Source organism: Anabas testudineus, chromosome 2 (genome assembly GCF_900324465.2).
Source record: "Anabas testudineus chromosome 2, fAnaTes1.2, whole genome shotgun sequence".
Lineage (NCBI taxonomy): Eukaryota > Metazoa > Chordata > Actinopteri > Anabantiformes > Anabantidae > Anabas > Anabas testudineus.
In genome coordinates this window covers 23,823,935-23,830,029 of record NC_046611.1, presented here as the reverse complement: position 1 = coordinate 23,830,029, position 6,095 = coordinate 23,823,935, and positions in this window count along the sequence as shown.

Genomic DNA, 6,095 nt, shown 5'->3' with positions numbered 1-6,095 from the left:
GTGAGATCATACTTAGCTGACGCTGAACATAAAGACGCATTGAGTGGAGTGTGGAGCATAGGCCAAGTCTGGAGGTACAGAGGAAACAGGGAGCTGCGCACACACACACACACACACACACACACACACACACACAGAGTCTTTCTCTTTCTTAGGCCAGTGAGTGTAGAGGACTCCCAAGGGCCAGGGGGACTATCGTTTTCCCGTTAATTATGACCGTCTGGCAGGCTGGAAAGCAGGAAGTCAGAGAGGGAGTGATGGAAAGAGGGAATTGCAGATAGATGATATGAGGGAGAGGGAGAGGGAGAGGGAGGAGGGGTGGGGGTGGGCTGAGAAATCAAGTCAAAATAAGGGAGGAGAAGCGAAAGTCAAGATGGATGATGGGAGGAAGGAGGTAAAAAGTATGAGAGAAGAGTCCAGGAGAGGAAGGGGGAGTGATAGAGACAGATCCAAATAAAACCATATGCATGGAGGGTTTTTTACGACAAAACCAGGTGCTTGATAAAAGGTGGAATGTCAAAGTATCGTGTCAGGTTTTTGGCTGCTTTCTCCTCCCTCTCCTCTGTCTTCTGGCATTTACTTCCTGGCCTCTGATATACAACTTATCCTCCCTGACCTCGACTTGGGTTCAACCTTTTGACCCATTTCACCAACTCCAATCTTTCGCCTGTAACTTAACTTATTATTCAACTTTTTGTACCATCCAACTCCTCGGACGGGCCATTCCTCATCTAACTCCCCCACGAGCAAAATCCAGGTAGATGTAGCAGCACAGCAGACTGTATATCCAGACATTAATGTTTGTTGTTTAAAAAGTGCTCTACAAGTACAGTTCAGGCCAAACCCAGGGCCAAGCAGCTATATGAGCTGAGTCGAGCATAACGGGTCTGGGATTTAACTGGCTCCAGGTCCAATTATGACTGTCTGCTGCATCTGGACACAGTTAACTTTAGAGTCAAAACTCACACTTCACTCCAGTAGGGATATAAAGTCACAACATTAAGACTACAAGCCAGTTAGGCTTTATTACCACAAAGAGCAGGGAATATTTACTGCTCGGCATCAGTCGTAGCATGGCTACGCTGATAAAACCTGAAAGAGGAGAAGGCAGAGAGAAGAAGCGAAGCAGGCGTGCTGCTGTCAGATTATGTCAATAAGAGGATTTTTTCCATGTTGCAACATACTAGTTATGTTTCAGGGTTTTGCTGAGGGCAAACAATTACTGGAAAAATTGCAAGATCAAAATCTCTACACTAACAATGCTCTGCGTTTTGCCGTCTATAAAGTGTTCACACTGAAGCCAAGAAGCACAGATAAGTTCTCTACATACCCGCGGCACATGTACACCCCCTCACATCATTGTGAGGACCAGCATGACTTTATAACCTTTGAATATTTTAGCTGATCCTCACAAGGAGAAGGGTGTTTAGGCGAGGAGTGTCCTCACAAAGACTGTCGTGTGTGTGTGTGTGTGTGTGTGTGTGTGTGTGTCTTTCTATGGTTTTGTGCACGAAAACAGTTTCAGAGTTAAGACTTGAATTTATGGCCACAGTTAGGCTGAGGTGTAGGTTACGGTTGGAGTAAAGGTTAGAGTTGTGCCATTTAGTTGTGATGGTTAAGGTTAGGGCAAAGGGAATTCCATGGTTTCAGTAATAAAATATCAGATTTCATGCACAAAGAGTCAAGCATAAGTTTTCAGTGGCTCATAAATGAGTTGCTTTTAGGACAAACAACAATGTAAAGGTGCTGGTGAATTACACCCTAATGCTTTCTCACAGTTTTCTTCTCAGTGGCTATTATTTACCCGTCTAGAATAAATGTTCACATTCCTTCACACCGCTACTTAAATGAATATTTAAAATATATTGCTCTCTCTTTGCATGTGAGATTGGTTCAAATAAATGTCAGGCATTGCCACAATTGTCTGTAGATGTAAAAAAAAAAAGACAAAAAAAAAAAAAAATTTCTAACCAAATAAGCGAAGAAGCTGAATGGAAATTGCTCAGGGGCAGAGATGAACAATGGTTGAGAAGCTTTGCACTGTGGCTGGAAAGGATGGAAAACAATTCAAACAGAAATGGAAAGTTACAGACTTTAGCTTTAACCAGTGACGACAACCGGCTTTGACGTAGTGGTTGGACGTCAAGTTGCAAAATTCCTGGAACAAACAAGTAAACACTGTAAATACAATAAACCAAATGAATCTAAATAAACATGTGCCATCACTGCTGCTTATGTACGAGAACCCCCTATGCAATGAGAAACAGTTGCAGAAAATTACATCCCATAGTCTCGGTGGAGATGTGATTTACCTCTGAGCAGAAAAACAACATCTAATCAGTACAGTCACACACAGCACATTCCTCCGTAACTCACCCTGAGGTCTGACCCCACCTGAGCCTGGATCTCGGTCTTAACAGCACAATCACACTGGAATGAGAACCAATAACAGCCTATTAGCTTCTGTATCCCTTCAACACACAGCCACTCTAAGCTGTACATCAATACGAGTGAAAAGGAACAATAAAATCTCCGGATATTAACATCCCCCAAGGCGATGATGCACAGTACAAAACATTCCCTCTATACGTGTGTGTGTGTGTGCGTTGGAGACATATGAAAAGAAGAAGATACCATAAATCTCAATTCTCCTTGACTTATATGAAACATTTTGATTGTGTGTCTGCATGTATGAGCCCAAGGCACAGTTCTTCTTGTATCTGTGAAACTGAGGCAAGCTCAGAAACAAGTCTAGTAGTGTACAGTTACTTTCTTATATACTTTTTGTACTATTTTAAACCATTCAGAAAAACTAACCAAAGGTTCATACAATATTCTGAATTAATGGTAGCTTTGCTCCCTTCTTTGGGAATTTCACAATATCTGGTTTATTTATATTTCTGCTAAAAAGTATCCAAGAAAAAAAGAAATACTGTAGCTTTAAGAATTTAAGAAGTTCCCTGTATCATGAATCACTATTGAGACACTAATGTTTCAGCTATTTGTAACTACATCTCTAGATTTATCAATTTAATGATGAAGAAAATAGTCAGTTTGTCAATTCACACATATTTATAAATGAATCATTACATTATGATTGTTATACTGTGTATACTCCAGTTAATCTGAACTACTTCATCCTCATAAAGACATTAATTCTGGGTTCATTCCTCAACTGTCAGGTTGTTACTGATTCATTCCTTGGTCGCTAGTAAGTACTTCCTCACTTGATAATAAGTTTTTGATCCAAAAATGTATTTCTCAGTTACTTTTAATGGTACAAATTCAGGTCACTTAAGTTTTACTCTGTGTTTTTTTCAGTGGAAAGTAAGTAACCTCATATTTTTTGTGTTCCTTCAAATGTTACAGTATAAAAAGTTTGTTTAATGTGTAGAAACCCCAAAGAGCCAAGTTCCCAGTCGCTAATCAAAGTATTTTCATTTGCCATACTACAAGTTTTTGGCCCCATTTTTGCCATGTAGCATCTTCTCTTCTGATGAAGATGATTTGAAAATGCAGTAAATTACATGTTTTTTTGACTAAATGCAGGAAATGTATAGACTCATCCGGGATACCTCTCCATTTTAAGCCAAAGAGCTGCTATTAAAATCTGAAATGATTTGTGTGCATTCTCCTCTGCTGGTTTTTACATGAGTCATGTGCTTGAAGTTGCAGTTCAGAGGTCATGAAACACCATAATTCAACTTTCTCTGAAGACATTTTCCCATGAGCTCCTTCTGTATATTTTAAATTTAGGATCAGGAGCTTTAGGGGGTAAGAAGAGTAAAAAACATGACTCCAGTCCCTGCTTTAAATCTGTCACTGGATGGCTCTGACATGTGTTCTACAGTTTTCAGCTTGTGAGCACTTTATTGAGATACTGTAACAGCGTATGTCCGGCCTTTTAGGATGATACTGGGTTGGTATGGAAACACCTGTTGTTTGAATGTCTGCTGTTTGAATGGGTTATTGTAAAGATGCGAACCATGACTGAGGGTGTTTATGCAGCGACCAGCAGCACATTTCCTCTCACAGTGTAGATGTAGCCTGAATCACCCACTGAGCGTCAGGCCACTGAAATATGCTGTTTGAAATATTATAAACAGGTTTTTAATACAATATTAAGGAGTGTGTATGTACACTGAAGCACATTTTGTCTCTGTAATCTTTCTCTCTTGGTGGAGAAGTGGTGGTGTCACAGTGTGATGTGGGTTTAATAGAGTCTTGGTTGAAATCTTTGTCAAACAGTATGATACCAGTGTTAAGACAGCAGAAGGCAGTGAAGGTCTAGTGGATCATAGTGTTATGATGGAAGAATGTGCAAGTTGAGACATGTCATCAGCCCGTATTATTCATCTGCACCACTGTCATGTTTTCGAAATGCCACAAAACAAAAACTAGTTCTGGCCACAGACACGGCTGTTTTAAAAGAGTTCTTGTAAAAGCGCTGATACTATTTTTTAAATATATTTAAATATCTTACTTGCGCGACACTTTCTATTCTGCACAATTTGAATTCCATTATCACAAATGATTGTGTTGCGTTTGTGGGCTGTAGGCGCAGCACCATGAATGCCTTTAAAGAAAGATTCTGCTAAAGTATGCACCACAATTTACCTCTGATTGATTGATTGCTTCTCTGTCTGCCTGTGATGGCAGACTACCTTTTAATGTGGCCGTTCAAAGCAGCTATTTGTCTTCACAATGTGGTTAGACAACAGGTTGTACAAGCTAATTTGTTTCAAGCATACCAGCTTTGGGTTGTATTCTGTGATTGTCAGAGCTCTTAACTGGCTTTCACTAGAAGCCACTGGACACAGAGGGGATCAACAGCCAGAATCTAAGATAGGCTCCAAATCACTAAATCATGTACAGGAAGCCATAAAGAGACTTTGGCTTTGACTCTGAAATTATAAAATTAACTAATGCAAAAACTTTAATTGAAAAGACCTTGGCATATGAATATCCCTAGAACTGATGTGTTTTCTGGTTAAAACTATCACGTGTGTCAAAAGATGGCACCAGTAGGGTCATGGTGTGTCAGAAATTGGGGAGATGGTGAAATATTCTGCAGCCCAGTGCCCATGACAGAACATGTCATTTTGCATAGAAGTTGCAGAAGTTGATCCATATCTAGGTCAAACTTCACTTCACAGCCAGTTTGAACAGAAGGAGTTATGATATTGACTAATAACTGAATTATTATTACTGACTAATATCAATGCACATGTGGGCGTTAGGGTAGTATAAGATGAACTTTAAAAATCCAAACTTTTATGACTATATTTCTTCTGTTCAATACCTTTTGATGATAAATGACATTTCAAAGTACATGCAAATTGATCAGAAATGAAAGTGTATGGGACTAGAGAGGGAGACAGGACTACAGCCTTCTATCTTTCTCTCATGAATGTGAGTCAAAGTGTGCTGATTTACTACACCTTTGCACCACAAAGCACAAGTGTGAGTGTGTGTGATCCATTCTGGTTTTGTTGCGCTGAGGAAGTGACACAGCTGCTAAGGTCAGCAGCATACAGAGAAAGACGGACAGTGTGTCGCTGTCATGGCGCCCAGCTAAACAATTGAGGGAGGAGGGTTGAGGGGAGAAGTATCACATGGTTGAGTCTTGGAGAGAGATCACCTCATAGTCTACGTAAACACTTGATGAACAGCGCACCCTTCAATAATGACATACACTCACTGGAGGAATTCACACCTGACAGCCGACACCTAAAACTCACCCTGTGCGCTCTCACTCTGTCTAATTCAGTCTTTGTTGGTAAAACGCACAAATCACACCACATGCTCACACACCACTGACACCCTGTTCTCGCCTCCTCACTCGCCATTACTTTCATAACAACATTTATAATCATCTACATGACAAACTGTGTGGGGCTCTATAGTAAGGCTTGGGGGTGACAAGGGTTAGGGCTGAAGGGAAGCGATGCATGCTGGGATTGCGGCCTGCTGAGAGAGTGGCATTCTGGGAGGCGGTGTCCTGCGGGCAGGGCCTCTGGGGGATGCAGTATGGTTAATAGGCCTTTCATGGCCAGCCCACAAAGCCTTTTGTCCCCGTCTAATTCATCCTGCCC